Raw genomic sequence first — 19,688 nt, 5'->3', positions numbered from 1 at the left:
TAAAATCATACTACTGCTTAATGTTTTATAGCTTTTCACACACTGTGTCATCTGACATTCACAGCTCTCCCTGCAAGGGCTGGGCTGGTTTTTTTTTTTTTTTTTTTTTTTTTTTTGCAGTACGCGGGCCTCTCACTGTTGTGGCCTCTCCCGTTGCGGAGCACAGGCTCTGGACGCGCAGGCTCAGCGGCCATGGCTCACGGGCCCAGCCGTTCCACGGCATGTGGGATCTTCCCGGACCGGGGCACGAACCCGTGTCCCCTGCATCGGCAGGCAGACCCTCAACCACTGCACCACCAGGGAAGCCCTGGGCTGGTATTTTTATCTCAACTTTATGCCTGGTTAAGTGACTTGCCCAGGATGACACAGCTGATCAATGTTGGGATCAGACTGCCAGATTCTTGGTTCCAAGGTCCTTTCACATAAAATTCTGCCAATTTGCAATCTGTCTACATATTTCTCCAGGCTTGTGTACAAAGCCCCAAAACCCTGTCTCCCTCCTTCTGCCTTTATGACTCCCACCTTCATGCTACAGACCTGTATTTCATGGGAACAAGGACTACCGATGGCACGGGGTCCTGAACAGGGTCACAAATCACCACCAAAGGTCTCAGTGACTCCAAACACTCCAGACTCTGTTGATACAGACCACAGCTTCTGGAATACGGCTGACAAGAGACTAGGGGAGCAAGTTATACGACTACCAGTGTTCAGTGTCTGTGACTAACCTGCTTCATGTCAGTCTCATACACAAGAGGGGAAAAAAGAAAATGCTTTAAACAGTTCACCAATTTCCTAGACACAAAAATTGTTCTTAGGAAAGACTTCCTACCCTCGTCAATAGGTTTTGCTACTGTTGTCTGAGGCACTTGGCGGATTTTACTCTTGCCAAGTTGGCATTCTGTTTCTGCGATACAAAAATGCTGGGACTAAAGAGATCAGGTGAGGATGTTATGGTTTCAGGACCAGAAGCAAGCAGGTGGATGCATTACAGCTTGTGGACATGCTAATGAGAGCTAATTACTCTACCGACTCCACAAAAGCCAACCAGTAGCAACAAGAAATGCCTGGTAAAACTTGCTGGGTTCTCAGGCTTTGTTCAAAGGGCTGGTGCCAAAATGATCTGGCTGAAGTGATGGGCACAGGGCTGAACTGGATTGTTATCTGAGGATCACAAAGCCTAGTCTTTAGTCCTTTGTATCCTGTAAATCAGTAGTCAGGTCAGCACCAATTTTATTCTTCCAGATTTCACCTACTCTCTTAACCCTTAGCACCGCTACCCACTCTGCCCCCAAATGTCCACTTTGGCTGCAAATTAAGAAATCAAACAATGGGCCTGGAATTTTAGGAAAACAATTGCCTACTGACCATTAAAATTGGGTGTGGCATTTTATCATGTACTGCACTCCGTTTGCAACATTCGCAAGATTTGGCCAACAGTTCACTCACTTTAATCCTCGAACTCAAGACATAAAAGGGAACTGAGAAATCATGTAAATTTCACTTAATCACTGATACTTAACTATATCCATGTTTCTCGGACAGCATATATATACGGTATGAATTATATAAAAGCACAACTCTAATTTATGAATTTATATAAATTACATTTTTAAAAGGCTTTCCCATCCTTGTCTCTCCGTTGCTACTAAAGAGAGGGCAGGGAATGGAAAAACCACAGGCTACAGATCTAAATTTCTCAGAATAGGAATGAGAGCATTAGTTATTAACCTAGTAAAGCCCCATCCTCATTAACTTTGCCCCATTCCAATACTAGGTTGATGTATTGTTGAAAATGCAATCATGGCTTCAGGGACAAAAAAACAAGACGGTCCAAGGCATATTTTAAAGGCATATTTTAAACCTCCCAAAGGGTGTTGTCTTTAACTCCATAGAAACAAGAGTGCACTGGATTATAATTCTACAATAACAACATTTATAATTACTTGGCTCAATTTATTAAAATGGAAAAGTCTGAATAAACATACAGTAGAAGTTAAATGGCAAGACAACCCTCATGTTGAGATTCTTGAGTCAGAAATAGCAATAATATTAGCAAAGTTATTTTTTGTTTAAGTGGTTAACAAGGTCTAGCGTAAGGACCAGTCAGATCTAACCCAACTTTTATACGGTATGAAAAAATGAAGATTTATTTAACAACTCTTCTCCTAAGTTATTTAACAGCTTTGTATTTTCTTGTGATTTTCTATAACTTTCTTTCACGCCGCTCTGTTACCTGAATGTTTATGATACATGGACAAGTAACAACTCCATGAATCATGTTAAAATTCTCAACTATGTGTAAAGGAATGCCTGAGTTATCGCCCTTCTAGAGAGCTGTCTGTGCTTTGTACATAAACACATAGACAAAGCATGTTTTATTTTGGCTGTGAGTATAGTCCTAAACTGGGGGTTCATCAGGAAATTCTCCAAGCAGAAGGATTTCAGAGAAGTAGGCGACTTAGCCACACCAGAAGAGAAAATCTACTGAACAGGAATATAAGTAGGGCAGATAAAGAAATGCTTCTTGCACTTAAATATAAATAACATTTACTAAAATTTCACAAGTCTGAGCAGGTGTACCAGCTATTCTGAAACTTTTAAACAAAAAAGAACAAAGGCATTTTCAGCGTGGAGACTAGGAAACAATCGTTACTGAGCTTCCACAATGAATGGGCCCGGTACTGTGCTGGGCGTCTTGCATGTACTATCTCAATTTAATGTTCCTATGGTAGATACTGTTGTTCCCAGTTTAGAGACGCAAAAACCAATTCAATATGCTAAGACATGACTATCTTAGGATTCCATCCAAGGTATATCTGCCTCAAAAACCTAAAACAGTTGCTGCTACCCTCTGCCCAATAGCATCACCAAGAAAGTACACCAAGAAATTACAGTGACGGAATTGTTTCATAAGCTCCAGATTTTAATTATGCTTTTATTGAGTGGTGGTTTCCTCCAAATTCACGGAGATGAAAATAGTGTTTAACCTCATAAAGTTGAGGTGAGAAGCGTTTTAAAAAGCCCGAGGAAACGAATTTGCAGAACAGGTGAGCACAGGTTGTTATTGCTACCTCCGTCTTCGGGCTTCGGCTAAGGCAGCTGGTGACCTGCAGGTGAGCAGGGCTGTGGGCTCCCGCGAGCCCACTGCAGGGCAGGGAGCCACCTCCAGAGGCCGAGCAGCACACAACCTGGAGCCTGAGAGAATGGACCTTGATGGCGAGGGGTAGAGAGGCCCCGTCTCGGCTCAGTCTACCTTCTCCTGCACTGAACAAACAAATCGTTGTGGGCCAACTCTGTGCCAGGCACAGCCACAGGTGGCTCAGCCAGCTGCTGGTCCCAGGCACTCAGCCACTTGGGAATCTCTGCAAGGCCCCCTGCCTGCAGAAGCTCACTCCCACCTTGAGAGAAAGGAAATTTAAAACAAAACCGAATGGGCAGTGTCCCAACAAGAGCCTCATCCTTTCTAATCAACTTTCCCTATTCTCTCTCTCTCTCTCTCTCTCTCTCTCTCTCTCTGTCTCACTCACACACACACACACACAGACATACATACACACACACACACTCACGATCATGTGAAGGGTTTCCATGGTACATAGTGGGTGCCCATATTAGACCAAGCACTTTTATCCTCATTAGGAAACTCGATAGCAGTCTACTTTGGGACAGAATTTTAAACACTGATGACTCAGTATGGTGACTTCCAGAGCAGAAAGGATTCATCTGCATATAGATGAAGGAAGGTTGAAGATCCCCAGTGGAAAAGAAAATCAACAGATTTGACTACATAAAATTTTTAAACTTCTATATCACTCAAAACAAAAATTTTTTAATCAGAAATATTAGGGAAAAAACTAGGTGAAAATATTTGCAATAACTATGAGAAAGGGTTAATAAGGGTAAATAAATGAAATACATAAACTAGAATTTATGACAAATGAGAGTAACACTAATTCCCAATTGATAAAATGGGGAAAGTATATAAACAGTTTGTTAAACAGGAAATACGGCCAACAGTCATATACATGTTTGACCTCATAAATAGCAAATAAATAAAAAAGAAAAATGAAATACCTTTTCTACTAGAAAGTTATCAAATGTTATTAAAATGAGAATATCACTGCTAATGGCAGCAAAAATTAGTAGAAACTTTTTGGCAACTGATATCTACATGGATCAAGATATCCAGGCACTGTGACCCACACCCTTTCGTTCTACGTTTGGTCATCTCTTGTAAAGATGGGAATGATCTGAAATACAGAAAGATGCTCAGCAAACATTGAAAACAGGCTGTATGTGCTGGATGGGATTAAATAAATCATGAAACACCCATAGATGGAACATCTCACAGTCCTTAGAAATAAGAGAGATATTATAGTAGTGTGAGGACATGCAAATAAAACAATGTTAAAGGGAATTCCCCGGCAGTCCAGTGGTTAGGACTCCATGCTTTCACTGCCGTAGGCCTGGGTTCAATCCCTGGTCAGAGAACTAAGATCCCGTAAGCCCCACAGTGCGGCCAAATAAATAAAAATTAATTAAGTAAAAATAAAGTGGGACACAAAATTACACACTCGGAATATTTCAAAGATGGAAAACAATACATGAATGAAAAAAATGGAAGGAAACACACCAAAGGTAGTTGTACTTTTGTGTGGCAGGAATACTGAGGACTATTTTTTTTAAATTGCGTCTCCTTTATGTTTTTTCTATACTAACCAAATCTTTTAGAAGGCACATATATTACTTTTATAATTACAAAAAATTTTAATAACAGCCTCAACTTCAAATCCACGCACACAAAAAAAAAAACAGATGTAAATCCAAAAGCTCTCCAAGCCTACAAACACCAAAACACTGTGCAGTAGACAGGTAAGGCAGTAAGCAGGGGGAAAGTGGCTTTGTTTTAAACTTAGGAACTACAAAAACAATAGGCTTCTTGATGTGGAAACAAAAACTTTTCATGTCCCACTTATCAAAACACATTTTGGAAATTCACTAACCAAAACATTTTCCATCAGAGGATTTAAACCCACACACCAAAATAATCTCCACAGAACAAACCAGTTAAGCAAGTAGGAAGTTTATCAGGAACACCCTAAAAATAAATAATTGTTTTTACAGCTTTGATAAATCCATGCCAGCTCATGTTAGTACACAGTGTAACACACACAATCTCCAGTGAGTCTGTCACTTGTAAACAAGACAGCATGAAATCCTTAGCATAAGGCTTTTCCTCAGCAAGAATCACAGATATTCTGAAATTAAGCTTTTCGGGGTCCGCCCTCCCAAAAGCTGATTTTGCAGTCTTTGAGATTGTTTTCTTAGAGTAACAGTTAACTACGTCAAGTTCTTTGTATTCAATATCTTGTTTCATCTTCAGGGGCCTACAAGGCAGGGTTTCTCAGCCTCAGCACCACTGACATTCGGGGCTATTTCTTTGTTGTGGGAAGGGACCTGTCCTGTGCATTGTAGGATGTTTAGCAGCAACCCTGGACGTGACTTACTGAATGTCAGTCTTCCCTCCACCCCTAGTTGTGACACAAGAAGTTTCCTGACACTGCCAAATGATTACTACAGGGCACAATCACCCCAGTTTAAAACCACTGCTACAAACTAGGTACCATTGTTGCCCCCATTTTACAAGTGAAGAAACAGACACAGCTATAGGTTCATCTAAATCCACAGCCCAAGATCAAAAACTATCCTGTCTTTGTGCACAGGTAGGAGGTCTATCTTACAATATAACCAATACTACTTGAGTCTCCTTTGCATCCCCATGGAGCCTCGTCTAGGCCCCAATGCATACTGGCTGAATGAACCATTACTTTCATCACTTAAACGTTCATTGAATCCCTACTGGGTAGCAGGGCCTGGCAACAAAGGCACAGTCATGGCCTTCAACAAGTATATAATCTATTTCAAGAATTAAGATATAACCAGAGATAAGCCATTTGGAGCATCAGTTTTGGGAAAAGCTTTCAGTTTCCTCATCTGTATGATGGAGGTAATGCTAATGTCACCCTCATATTTAAGTGAAATGGAGCAAGCAAAGTTCCTAGCACAAAAAAATGACTTCAAAATCAACTAGATACCAAGTTCATGGTAATACACAGGCACAGGCATTGGCAGAATCATGGCATCTCAAAATCACTGGGCTGGAAGGAACCTTCACAAACAACCTGAACTCATCACCCACTTGGTACTTTAGCATTCAGAACTCTAAAAATTTAATTACCTGCTTCCAGCAGAGTTTGCAGGCTGAGCTCAGACTGAGGGTCTCAGCAAGGGTCTCCCAGTGAACTACTTTAAGGGGGCCTAGAGGAAAGAGGAGGGTTTAAGCAAAGAGAAAAACAATAGGAAATGTAGAAGGTTGAGTGGACTTCAAGCTCTCCAGGGGTGCAGAGCCTGGGTCTGAGCACAGCGAGCACGAAGACAAGCTTGGAGAAACAGGTCAAGATCAGATGAGGTCACAAGTGACACAGTGGTGACACTGACCAGGTGAGACCTAGTAAATTTTTCTCCTAAAAAAGCAATGAAGGGGCTTCCCTGGTGGTGCAGTGGTTAAGAATCCACCTGCCAATGCAGGGGACACGGGTTCGATCCCTGGTCCGGGAAAATCCCACATGCCGCAGAGCAGCTAAGCCCGTTTGCCACAACGACTGAGCCTGTGCTCTAGAGCCCACAAGCCACAACTACTGAGCCCGTGTGCCACAACTACTGAAGCCTGAGCGCTTAGAGCCCATGCTCTGCAAAGAGAAGCCTGCAACGGAGAGAAGCCCATGCACAGCAATGAAGATCCCACACAACCAAAAATAAATAAACAAATAAATAAAATTTTAAAAAAAGCAACGAAGGGCTAAAAAAAAACAAAAAAATAACATTAAAAAAACCAAGGGCTGCTACAAAGCATACACCCAACTTACATTATAAAGTTGGAGAACTTAATTTCTCAAATTAAAAGATCAGCATTCCAACTGCTTCACAGCATTCCCTGAGAACAACAGGCAAATACATGCTCTAGATCTATGAAAGTGAAGGTTCTGCCAGAACAAAGAGTCAATTTTCCTCCCCGTGTCCACAGGTCCTCCTGTTCTCTAGGGCACCAGCACAGCCCAAGGAAGCAAGAGCCCAGAGCAGCCAGGTCTTCTCTTTGTTAAATCTGAATTTCAGTAAGTGAAATCTCCAAAAGATTTAAGTACTGGCGCAAATTTCTTAAAATACTGCATAGGTCAAACCCAGGTTTGGTTTCATCCCAGGCCCACCAGTGTGAGAACTCTGCTGCAAGCCAGAGCCCGCAGGAGATCAAAGCAAGGACCAGGCAGGGTAGGGTGGCCTTGTACCAAAGGTTTATTTGGAAGATGTGTCTGGCGATGAGGTGCAGAATATAGGGAAGAGACTAACTGCAGGGTCTATGTCAGAGTTGATGGGGATGTAAACCAAGGCACTGGCGGAAGGAATGGAGAGTGATTCAGAAAACACTTGAAAGGCAAAAATGACAGCGCTGATGGCCAGGAGGGGGGTCTCTAGGATACCACACGCAAACCTGACCCACTGTAAGCTTTGATAATGAAGCTGAGACTTTAAGAGCAGAAGGCAGCTCAGGCTTAAAATTGAGCTCTTTGACTTCCAAGAACCAGGGCAATCTTCACGGACTTGTAACCTGTAGTCACACACAGAAGCCCAGGCTCAGAAACGCCCCACACCTGGTTTAATGCTCTGCTGTCATCATCAAGATTCCTAATAATGTAAACTTTGACCTTGTGTTTTGTACATGAGGTCAAGCTTCCTAATATTTTAAACTTTGAACTTGTGTTCTGTAAATGAGGTCTGATGGCACAGTGGACCGTGCATGTGAGCTGAGGAGATCTGTTTAATACGTGTGGCCACCATTCCTTGCTGCCCTATTCACAATAGTGTTTGCAGGGCCCCATAAGCACAGAATTTCGGTGGACTCACGATGCATGGACTTCAATAAGACTCAAGGGCCTCCCTGGTGGCGCAGTGGTTGGGAGTCTGCCTGATAAAGCAGGGGACATGGGTTCGAGCCCTGGTCTGGGAGGATCCCGCATGCCGCGGAGCGACTGGGCCCGTGAGCCACAACTACTGAGCCTGAGCATCTGGAGCCTGTGCTGTGCAGCGCGAGAGGCCGCGATAGTGAGAGGCCCGCGCACCGCGATGAAGAGTGGCCCCCGCTTGCCACAACTAGAGAAAGCCTTCGCACAGAAACGAAAACCCAACACAGCAAAACAATAAATTAATAAATTAATAAACTCCTACCCCCAACATCTTCTTTAAAAAAAAAATCACATTCATTAATATCATCACTAATCTCAGCAAGAAAAACATTTTAAAAAAATAAATAAATAAGACTCAAAGCGAGTTCAAGGTAAATGTGTTGCAAATGCAACTGAGTAAGCAGGTGGGTGGGTGCTGACAGCAACAAGAGGCCATGCTTTCCATTTGATCCAGAACTTGCTGTACATGTAGAAACAAGGCAGTGTCTTTCTAAGAAACACTAACAACCAAAGAATCCTTCCATATGCTCTCTTACTCCTGTTACTCCCCTGTATTAACCAACCACTGACGCTGAAGATGACGGCACAGGAGGAAAGACAGAGCAACCCATGGTTCTTTTTCCTTTCCGTCCTTCCTTCTATAAGCCAAAGACTGAGAGACTGGGCAAATGGAGACGTGAAGTAAGGGTAGTCAGTTTTGTGCAGTGTGTCCTCTGTTCGGGTAGGAAGAATATACAAATGCATTTACAAACTACAAAATACTACGAAGTGGGTGACTTCAGTAATTCTGCATACGTGTTAAACACTCTTATATTTGCATTTAATACTGGCATTGCATAATATAAAGATGAACAATGAAATTCATGTTGATAGTTTTTATTTTTAATTTTCCTTCACTTAGAAGGACATTAACTAGCAAATAAACACCATGATGAGTAAAGAGAGAAACTATGGGAGAAAAGGAAAAGCTTTTTATGTTAGTACCTTTAACAGCACTTTTTCCTGCTTCTTGAACAAGGGGCCACACATTTGCTTCTTACACTGGGCTCCACTAATTATGTAGCTGGTCCCACTGAGAACCACTGAACTCAAGAATATTATGCCCATCTAAATATGCTGCCCACGCTTGGATACGTTTTTACTGACACCATTCAAAGCAACCCCCAAAGGACCCACCTATGCATTGATGGCAGTGGTGCTGATTTTTAGTGCCACACTCTTAATTATTAGATTGCTTCAGCCCTTTTCTCATCCCATGCATGTCACTGCAACAACAAATCTGCTAAAACACCGCAACCCAATGTCTTTCGGCCAAAGATCTTTCCAGAAATAATCAGTTAAACTGAAGATTAAAGACCTTACCAGGAGCAGCATGTAATGCAGAGGTCTCTGCTGGACAACTCCCCCTTATAGAGTATCCCCTGGTGCTCTGGTGGTTCAGTGTTAACGAAACCCAGGCTGCTTCCCAACACTCAGGACGCTCAGGTTTCCCCTGACAAGTTGTTCTGCGAACCATTCAGTGTGCTGTCTAAAAATTCCTCCTTCAAATACAGTCAAGTTTTCCTTTGTCTCATTTCATTCTCCTCTTCTGTGCCACTACTTTCCACTTCAATAAATTAATTTCCTGCCTGGAGACACATCCTAGCAAATGTGTCAGTTTGCATTGTTTAGATGAGAGACTTCTGTCATTCTTTCAAATTTTTCCTCTGTCCCAATAATTCCGGAGAGCCAGGCTCTCAGGAGCCTGAGTTACTGGTCTATGAATTTCCTCCCACCGTCTCCTATTAGACTGAAGGAAAAAAACAAAAAAAAATGCAGACTGCCTGGGGTGAACTCACTCAGCTCTTACCTCTTCCAATCACATTTTTTCCCCAATTTCCCCCATCCTCTCTTCCACTCCATCTGAAGGAGCATTCTTACAGATTTCAAAGCTGACCCGCACTCTCCGCCTTATTTCAATCTATCCCTCTCCTTCTCCCCTCTTGCTTGCTTTCGTATCACCCTCTCTGCCTGGACCTTCCTCAAACCCAGGCTGTCAGAGCACGTTATCTCCTTGTTCAACTCCTTGAAAGGCTGGGCTAACGGGACAGCCTGAGGCTCATCACCTCCCATGTATTCCTCACTCTTCTGCATTCCGGATTCCACGTCTACTGTGCTGAAACTGCTCTCCCAGCTCACGAACGGCCAGACGGCTGGACCAGGGGCCACTTCTCAGACCTGTCCTTGTAATGGGTCTGCGGCACCGGATGGCGTGGACGGTCCACTTGTGTTGGGTGTGCTTCATTCCCTTGCCACCATCAACCTCCACCTCTCTCGGCATTCCTGCTCTATCACCTTTAATAACTTTTCTTTGGCCTGACCATGTCCAAATGTCAAGAGTTCCCTGAAGGTTGTGTACTTGCTTCTTTTATTACTCTGCATCCTCTTCTTTGGCGAGTTCACCTACTCTCGCTCTTTAGGTAGCAGCCCTATATGGAGATGGTCCATCACTCGAGGGACTGAACTCCAAACCTGAGTTTCTAAATTCTTGCTTAACATCTTCATGTGAATAAAATCAACTAACAATTCTTCATAGCTTTTCACATGCCATGTACAAGTGGTTGAGGATACTGACCCTGGAGACTGTACCTATCTGCATTTAAATCCTGAGTCCAGTGACTTCCCTGGTGGCGCAGTGGTTAAGATTCCGCCTGGCAATGCAGGGGACGTGGCCTGCGAAGATCCCACATGCCGCGGAGCAACTAAGTCCGTGAGCCACAACTACTGAGCCCACATGCCACAACTACTGAGCCCACATGCCATACTGAAGCCCGCGTGCCTAGAGCCCATGCTCCACAACAAGAGAAGCCATCGCAATGAGAAGCCCGCGCCCCGCAATGAAGAGTAGCCCCCGCTCGACACATCTAGAGAAATCCTGCGCGCAGCAATGAAGACCCAACAGAGCCAAAAATAAATAAATAAATTTATAAAATAAATAAATAGATAAATAAATAAGTCCTCAGTCCAACACACACAATTGTGTGGCCTTGGGAAATTCACTTAGCCTCTCTGTGTCTCAGATTTCTCATCCTGAATAAGAACAGTACCTTTTCTCAGGGCTGATGTAGGGATTAAATCTAACTTAAAATATGTATGACACTTAGAACAGTGCTTGGTACATACCAAGTGCTATGTAAGCATTAGCTATTATTATTGTTGTGGTGGTTATTCTCCTAAAAACCCAATGAGACAGGTTCTATGATTTTACGTGTTTACACAATGAGAAAATGAAGGTAGGTTATTGTGGGTCATGATGGAATCTCAAACTCCAGATGATCAAATCTTAATTCACCATATTTCCCATTAAAATTGAATTTTCGCTGTGTGCCTTTCTTCAGGTTGTTCTATCCCTCCCCCCTCCCCTTGCCCCTCCTAATACCCCTCCTAACATTCAACATACTATTCCAAGAGTCCTTTTTATAAAGTAATAGCTCTCAGATCCCTCCCCAACTTACACACTAAAAAAATCTCATTTTAAAGCATTATGTCACTCTTTTTAAACCCTCTGAGATCTGGCTATCGTATATCTTACCTCTCTTAACAATACTGATCTTTCCATCTTATCATTCTCTGAAACTAATCTAATTATATTCTACATTTTGCTCCAAATCCAAGCATGCTCATTCCCCCCACTGCCTCCTTGAAAACTCCTACTCCTCCTTCAAGGCCCATTCAAATCCTACCGCTTCTAGTGGGATCCCACTAAAACCCATCCTTTGCTCAAGTTCATAGCCCAATGTGCTCTCTCACAGCACAATCTTCCACCACCTACCTTCAAGAGGCCCAACAAATGGATTTTTTCAACTTTAATACTTTTTACATTTCAAGAGTAATGCAGGCGTGTTGTAAAATAAACATTAATATGCTATAAAAAAATTAAAGGTCCCTCAACTTCCCTGCCATCCTCATCCCATCCTCCGCAAACCATCCCATTTAGCAATTTTTCTCCTGCATTGACAAATATAACTTATACATGTAGGCTTGGTGGCTTTTTTTCTTAAAATACATATCACAGACATCTGTTTAAGTCAGTATATTTTTCCCCAATTTTTTAACAGCTAAATACTTCTCCAAATCTGTTTTTCTACTATTGTTATGTGTAAGGAGGGTCACCCCATTTCGGCCCCCATCTCCTGTATATGCATATTCTTTTTTTCTTTTCTTTTTTTTTTTTTTTGCGGTACGCGGCCTCTCACTGTTGTGGCCTCTCCCGTTGCAGAGCACAGGCTCCGGGCGCACAGGCTCAGCGGCCATGGCTCACGGGCCCAGCCGCTCCGCGGCATGTGGGATCTTCCCAGACCGGGGCACGAACCCGTGTCCCCCGCGTCGGCAGGCGGACTCTCAACCACTGCGCCACCAGGGAAGCCCTGTATATGCATATTCTTAAGGATAAAGACCATGTTTTATTCGTCCTTATATCTCCAAGAGGACCTTGTACCAAGGCCAAGAACTGCTTAACAAATGTTCAATGAAATAGTAAAAATATCCGTCATCAATCCAGTGTTCACTGTGTGCCAGGACAACAGCTGTTGATGCTTCACATATATTGTAGGTTATCCTCATTACCCACCCAATTATTCCCATTTCACAGAAGACAAAATCACACAGCTCATAAGGACAGGAGATTCTAATCTATAGTACATTTGTCTGACTCAGGAGCCCACCCCCTTCATCTCTATGCTTACAGGTAATAAAACTGACATAAGAATACCCTTTGCTTTTTCAACCAAAGCTGGAGAACAGAAAAGCTTCAAGTGTTCTGGTGTAGGCAGGTGGGACTGAGGATGAGAGATGGGTGTTGTTTTGGAATGAACGTTAAGTACATGGAGGCAAGTGGTTGCACCCATAAAGCAAATCTACCGTTCAGCCATTCAATCTATGTTTACTGAGAACCTACTAGAAGTTGAATTACTTGCCTCCCCTTCTTAAGGCTCCTCACTACACTCTCCTTCAGTAATAGCTGCCACCATTTGTTGAAAATCTATGTACCAAATCTGTCATTATTATTTCTATTAATAATTTCTAATACTGACAAAAATTCTATGAGACAAACATCAGTACCACATCTTACAGAGAGGAAAACTGAGACCCGAAGAAGTTAAATCTCTTGCCAAGATTAGACTGTAATGAATAGCCAAACCAAGATTCAACTTGAGGGTCTGTAGGGCTCCAAAGTCCGAACGCTTTTTTTTGTCATCCAGGATGCTGCCTTTTAATTCTGAGAGAAAAGATGAACTATGACTTCTTTAAAAGCTAAACTGTCAGGATCACATTTGGCTTCAAGTAACAGACCCAACTTCTGTGGTTGAACCAAATGGAGATTTATTTTTCTCAAAATAAATCAAGAGGTGGGCAGACCAGGTCTGGTACAGCCGTTCCAGAAGGCCACCAGATTCCCAACCTGCTTACCCCTCAAGCTTCTCGTCTTTGGTCACAAGATGGCTCCTCCACTTAGAAAACAGCATCCCTGCCCCTGGGAGAAAGAAGGAGAAGTACAAAGAAAAACAGCCTCACCTGAGAGCTCACAGAGGCCATCCCCTTAAAAGAGTGTGTGGGAGAGCCCCTCCCAGTAACTTGTATCTCACTGACCAGGACTATGTCACTTAGACACCACCCAGCTGCAAGGGATTCTGGGAAATCAAACTTTTTTTTTTTTTAAACTATCATGGTGAAAGGGTAAGCTGGGACAAAGTGAGAGAGTGGCATGGACATATATACACTACCAAACGTAAAATAGATAGCTAGTGGGAAGCAGCCACATAGCACAGGGAGATCAGCTCGGTGCTTTGTGACCACCTAGAGGGGTGGGATAGGGAGCGTGGGAGGGAGGGAGACACAAGAGGGAAGAGATATGGGAACATATGTATATGTATAACTGATTCACTTTGTTATAAAGCAGAAACTAACACACCATTGTAAAGCAATTATACTCCAGTCAAGATGTTTAAAAAAATAAAAAATAAAATGGTTCAGCTGTAGGGAAAAAGTGGGCAGGATGGATATGACTGGGCATCTACCTGTGTCTGCTCCACAGGGTAATGTAGAATGTAAGTCACCCCAGAGAATCAAGGTACCCTGAGAAGGAAGCAATAGAAGAACCTTAAATCTGTGTTTAAAAGCCCTCTTGGTTGTGCAAAGTCACCCACTGATGGGGGTGGAGGCTGGAAGAATGTGAAAGTTTTACAGAAGCATCCAAGCAGCTGATCCAGAGGAAAAACACCAAGACCCAGGTGACTTCACACAAACCGTCCTGGCAGACTCGCAGGTTCAATCAGTGTTTCCTCTGAGTCGTCACTGTTTCCCTTCCTCCAACTCACTCACTTGCCAGAGCTATGTTAAATGAGAGCCAACAGGCTCATTTGACTCTTTCATCATTCATAAGAAAAAGTAGAGCGAGTTCAAATTCCAATTCAAGCAAAATACAACCCTCGACCATGTGTTGTTATGAGAAGCATTATCTTCAGAAAAAGATAATGGTTGCAGGGATATTATTTATGCAACTGCAGCCACACTATCAAGTTAAGTAGACCATAGTTTTAGCCTGTTTTCATTTTCTTTCAAATAAAGTAAGTTCAAAAAACTTTCCTCATAAAAACCTCATACAGTTCTGTGATGGCGAGATTATAATATTTGTGAAAAGTACTATATATGGAGAGAAGGGTGACAGAAAGCCAGCAAAAGGACTTCTGTGAGCTATATCCTAGGCTCACAGGAAATACAAGACGACATAGCCATATTCAGTGATATGGTTCACAGTTACATTCATAGCATGGAAGAGGTAAAACAGTTTCCGATGGGCCCACCGACTTCTTCCCAAGAACTACCTTGCTTGCCTAAAGAATTTGGCCACTTACTTATGAATGGCCTTGCCACTGAAAACAGCATCTTTAGTCTCTCTCTCACCAGGTAGAATTAAGTTTTCCTTTGTTAACCAACACACAACATGAGGAATCTGCACACCTGCTCCCTTGAACTTGCATCTGCTTTTTTTTGACAAATGCTTAATTTCTCTAAGTTAAAGGAGAGGTGAAAATACCTAGCCTTACTCTGGAGTTCAAAGGGTGTCCATAAAATCTGTGGCCAGCCCCAAAAGTTATGGTACTTGATCTTCCTCCTCCACGGTCCACATTTGAGGCATGAGCCTTTACCAGAATGACTGATAGTCAATGCAGTCTGAGTTTGTACAATTCCTTCAGTCATGGGCATTTTTAGGTGCACCTCTATACAGAAACCACTCCACCATCTTTCTATTCTGAACTCATTACATTTGCCAACAAAAACAAGGATGTGAATGTGGGCCAGTCAAAATGTGAGTCACACCAAGTTCTAGGGAGACACGCAACCAAAGTTCAGTAACAAACTGAGACAACACACCCACCTGGATCACTCAGAGTCCAAACCCACATTTCAGAAATAGAAGCTCTTCAAGGAGTACAGGCTGGTAGAGGTTTCACTTAAACACTTCTCTCCTTCAAAAACTGCCCAACAAGTGTGCAAACTTAAAACTCCTGGCAGGGCCCACTTTTCCACCTAAAATCCAGTTGTCTGGTGTTTTAGGTCCTTAAAAGTGGGAAAAAGTATTGAAGGGAAAGAAACCCTCACCACCTGGCTTTTTGAAACATTATCAACCAATGCCAAACTGGCATCAATAATTACTATATTTAAAATAAAGAGTGTAAAAGAAATAGAAGAGTCTTTGTATTTTCTAGTGTGGGTGAGTTCAGTTTCAGTTTTTTAATCCATTAGCTCCATTTCATAACGTATCGGTCTTTATGGTGGTGATATACGTGACAAAAGCTGTAGGCTTTTGGCTAGGAAAATGGTTCTGACATGCACTGCTATGAATTTGAGAAACAAAGGACATAACACACTACAGATGCAAAGAACTGCACAAGCCCACAGTGGTTTTTGGATAGTGTCGATTTGGGGTCAGTTTGATGACTGATTTAATTGTGAAATTATCAACCTTTAGGTGAAGGGAAATGCCGGCCAGAGGACAAACACTTTGTTCCCTTTGTCCCCAAACAACACCCAGTGTCACTAACCTTAACAGCTTTGACTCTCATACTTAAACTCATCTGTTCCACCATGGTTAGAAAACAATAATAAAATCATGGCTCCCTGAAAGATTTCACAGTTGGCTGCTCAACTGGGATTTTTTTCTTAATTTGAAAACTAGTATGACTTTCTAGGGAAGTCTCTGGGAATAAAGAAGTCATCATTGTGCACTCTCTCTTGCCTATGTTTTCGCCTTGAAGGAACGTTTCTTTAATAAAGAATCAAGACACAGACCCAAATGTGAATAGATATTCATACATTTCATTCACTCATTCATTCATTGTTTTGAACAGGTAATCCAAGTCAGGTCAGAAACGTAATAAAAGACAGAATAATGAATGAGGTCTTCTTTGAGTTAACAGTTGGAAAAATGTGCTATTTGGTATATACATATTTTTTTAAATGGGAGCTGAAAACCTCAAAAAGTTACTTTTAACGTAACAGATTACTAACATAATCTAAATTAACTATAAAAATACAAATATTTCATGAATATGAACAACAGGTTTTAAAAAGAAGTCAGCTAGTCAGTAACTAAGGGGAAAAAAATGACCTTGTTCTGATTTATCTCATGCTGGCACAGTGAGTGGCAAAAAGACTACATAAACAGCTAATGAACTCTCTCTCACTGAACTTGTTTCCAAAAAATGTCTACAATGCCCTTGAAATTAGGCACTATTGATCTGCAACAACAGTGTGCCTTGAATTTCAAGTCAACATCTGCCCACAAAGGCCAGATTATCATTCTTTTTAAAGTAGCTATCGAAACTATGATAGTTGCTGGTCAAAGAATTTAACCAAAACCTGATCTTACCTTTCTCAATAACTCAAAAGTCTTTCAAGTTTTGTCCTTTAAAAGCACCATGTTTTACTATACCATATCTGCCTCCTACACATAGATGGAGAAAGAGAAATACGGGTTAAAACTAAGTATGTAACATTACTGTTACTCCACAAACTGTGAATGCAATTTAAAGCTTTGATATATTCAAGTCCCTAAGCCAGGACTCGTTTCTTGGAAAGAAGTATAAATCTGAATTTGGCACATCAGGATAACATCCTAAAGATACTACTTGACTGATTTTTGCAGCTTTGTCTTTGGGTATCACAAACAGCAGTCTGAATACTCCATCAGCCAAGGCTCCAGTGAGCTCACACCAGCCCACAGGAATTCTACCTCACCTCCTGCTCTTTCTTGTTGAAAAAGTACATTGGAAAATACCGTATGTCTTATGTACTTCCTACAGAACATAAACAGAAAAGACTTGGTCACCATTATTTCAGTGACATTAGGCAACTTCTGTTTCTTAGTCCAAAACACAAACCAAAATTAAAATGTTCTGGCCTTTCCAGTCAAGCATGCCTTGCCTTTGCAAAAAGCCTACTCTTAATCCACACTGTGCTAATTAAATTTTTCAAGAGCAATACAGATCCAGGTGTTTTATAAACAACAGCAAACAAAACACTTCTTTTTTTGCCCTGACACCTAAATGTCATCTGGCTAGAAAGAGGGAGAACCCCATCGACGAAGTCCTTTATCTCCACACTTCCCGACTTGGGTTTATTAGATGCAGTGATGTGGCTTCTTTCTTTCCTCCTCTCCCGGAAATGCCCTTACAAACAGGCACCTGGGATGCAGCTTTTGACTCACAAAGAAGTCCACGCCCGTTTCCTCCCGACCTGGCAAGAGAAGGATCCTCACTGCTGAAGCACTCTGGTGAAAGAAAAGGGAAACTTGACTCAGAAGTCTCAGCCCAGACACTTTCCTTCTCCAAAAGAAAGAGCCTTCAGCACTGAGAAGGGAGGGTTCTGAGTAAGCTTATGACTCCATAATTTTTTCCCCAGAAAGTTAATCCTACCCAGTTAGTGACCCAGGCACACAAAATCTCTAAACAAGAAATAGAAAGGATTTGAAACAGGAAGTAAACACAAAATCAGAATTCTATACTTCCACTTATCAAAATACCATTTTGCTCCTGACTGGCAATTGCTTCCCCTAAATACCAAACTGGGGCACTAAATCAAGTTCTTCTTCTATTGCTCTCTGCACTTCTTATTGAAAGGAAGGATTTGTTTTGGTCCCACATGTTGAAAAATTCATGTTCCTCTAATTAAGAGTTTGTATGCCGCGCCTTCTGCCACATTTCCCTGTTAAAACTCGCTTCTCTAAAAAAGATCCATGAAAACAACTACCAGCCCTCACCCTTCTCTCAAACAGCCACAGAAAACAGATCTGAAGATTCTCAGCAGCCTTCCTAAACCCTCCAGAACACAAAGTTGGCAACCAAAGGAATTCTCCGTTAAAATATGAGTGAAAGAGAGCTGGTGTTGAAATGTGCCCCCAAGAGACCGGTTTTCCCACAAGCTCATAATTAATACACCCCATGTGAATTTCTCACATCCTAACTGGACTGTATAAAAGGATTTTTTATGTTCCTATATAAGAATATATAAGAATAACAATGACAGACTTTCATTTAAATCAACATGGCCACAGGGGAGCTAAAAAAAGACAAAACTTTTGTTCTCTCTCCAAGAGCATAATTTTTGAGTCGATATTCCATAAACTTTTTGTGACATTTTAAAATAACACCCCCCCTACACACACACACACAAACACACACACACACACACACACACCCCACCCACGTCTCTGATTGGGGGTCTCAAGTACTGCTAGGAGACTGGGGTGTGGAGGGTTTAAGTACCCAGACAAGATCTTACAGGTCCTATCCTGGAGGTATTTTTCACACATAAGCTAGTTGGGAGCCCCATGAGTTAAGCCCTTACCCCACCCTCAAAAAAGTGCCCGTTCCCACTGGGAAACAGGAGGGAGCTGGAAAAGGAAATCGAGCGGCGAGAAGGAGCAGCTGCAACCACACAACGGTGCCACTGCCCTCCGGTCCCAGAGAGGAGCCGAACTCCCTTACCTGCCTGAGCGAAGAGAGCCGCCGGCACGACTTGCAAAAGTTCTGCTTCACCTTCGCCCGGAGTTCAAAGCGCCGGCACTCTGGCCCCGCCACAGGCTGGCTACCCTGAGTCCTCTCCCGCCCCGCTCCCGCCTTCCCCACCCTCTCGGCCCTACACCATGTCAGGAATCCGGGCAGGCACCGAGCTGGGAGCTGACATCACTCCCAGTCCCAGGTACCTCCCCTCCCTCGCGCCCTCCCTCCTCCCCGCCGCAGGAATGAGCCAAAGAGAGTGCGCGAGAGGGAGTCGGCACGCCCCGCCTCGCGCTGATTGGGCCCGAGGACTGTCACTCAGAGGAGCCCACTAATTTTACACATTCCTCGCGGAGCCCGGCGAGGGCTGGAAGTGGGTGTTGATGGAAAAAAAATGCTGCCTTTCTTGCTGTCTCTAAGGGAAGGAGAATAATGGTACGGGGCAGATCCTTGCGGGTCCTGTTTTAAACTTCTCTTGGTGCATTTACCATCTCCCAGGTCAGAAACGAAACTAACCCACCCAAGCCCCCTTTTGAAGGAAAAACAATCGCCTCTGTGTCACGGGCAAGTCCGAGTCCGGCGGCGCGTGGAGCAGAAAATGGCTAGCTTGAAGTCAGGCAAATAAAAG

At 42.7% G+C, this 19,688-nt stretch overlaps 1 protein-coding gene across 4 annotated transcripts in view; it reads right to left on the bottom strand.

Moving 5' to 3' along the window:
- PPFIBP1 (PPFIA binding protein 1) overlaps window positions 1-19,192 on the bottom strand; it is a 183,585-nt gene extending 164,393 nt beyond the window's left edge. For all 4 annotated transcript variants that reach the window (XM_081249206.1, XM_081249207.1, XM_081249208.1 and 1 more), the window contains exon 1: window positions 19,049-19,192. The gene's annotated coding sequence lies outside the window, so the exon portion shown is untranslated. The remainder of the gene's footprint in view (window positions 1-19,048) is intronic.
- Window positions 19,193-19,688: the final 496 nt, after the last annotated feature.

This window comes from Mesoplodon bidens (assembly GCF_964165515.1).
Source record: "Mesoplodon bidens genome assembly, chromosome: 11".
NCBI lineage: Eukaryota > Metazoa > Chordata > Mammalia > Artiodactyla > Ziphiidae > Mesoplodon > Mesoplodon bidens.
This window is presented reverse-complemented; position numbering and strand designations above follow the sequence as displayed.